Raw genomic sequence first — 511 nt, 5'->3', positions numbered from 1 at the left:
TTTTTTTTTTTTTTTTTTTTTTTGGAGTCTTAGTCATTTCGAGGCTCACAATACTTTTATTCGACATTTGAGGATTCTATTGACATGACTAAGTTTTAGGGCATGACTCTGATATCATATTAAATGAACACGACTCTCCAAAATTATATGATATTGTCCATTTTGAGCATAAGCTCTCATGGTTTTGTTTTGGGCTTCCCCAAGAGTCCTCGTACAAATGGAGATAGTATTTTTTTTATTATAAACTCATGATCATTCCCTAAATTAGTTGATATGGACTTTCATCCAACCGAGAGAACTTATGTGTACTTCTGTGTAGCAGCATTCTTTCATGTACATCAAGAAACAACCAATGTGTTAACATTAATCCTTGAGTGTGGCATCGTGGTTGTATGTTTCAATATGGGAAGAGAGAGGCCAAAACATGGGCACAAAGTAATTAGACAACAAAAATCATACTCTTATCGATCATTTAATATACTAAACTAGACCAAAAAAAAAAAAAAAAAAA

The sequence above is a fragment of the Cucurbita moschata genome, unplaced genomic scaffold (genome assembly GCF_002738365.1).
Source record: "Cucurbita moschata cultivar Rifu unplaced genomic scaffold, Cmos_1.0 Cmo_Scf00003, whole genome shotgun sequence".
Lineage (NCBI taxonomy): Eukaryota > Viridiplantae > Streptophyta > Magnoliopsida > Cucurbitales > Cucurbitaceae > Cucurbita > Cucurbita moschata.
The sequence above is the reverse complement of the archived record's forward strand: the minus strand, read 5'-3'. Positions refer to the sequence as shown.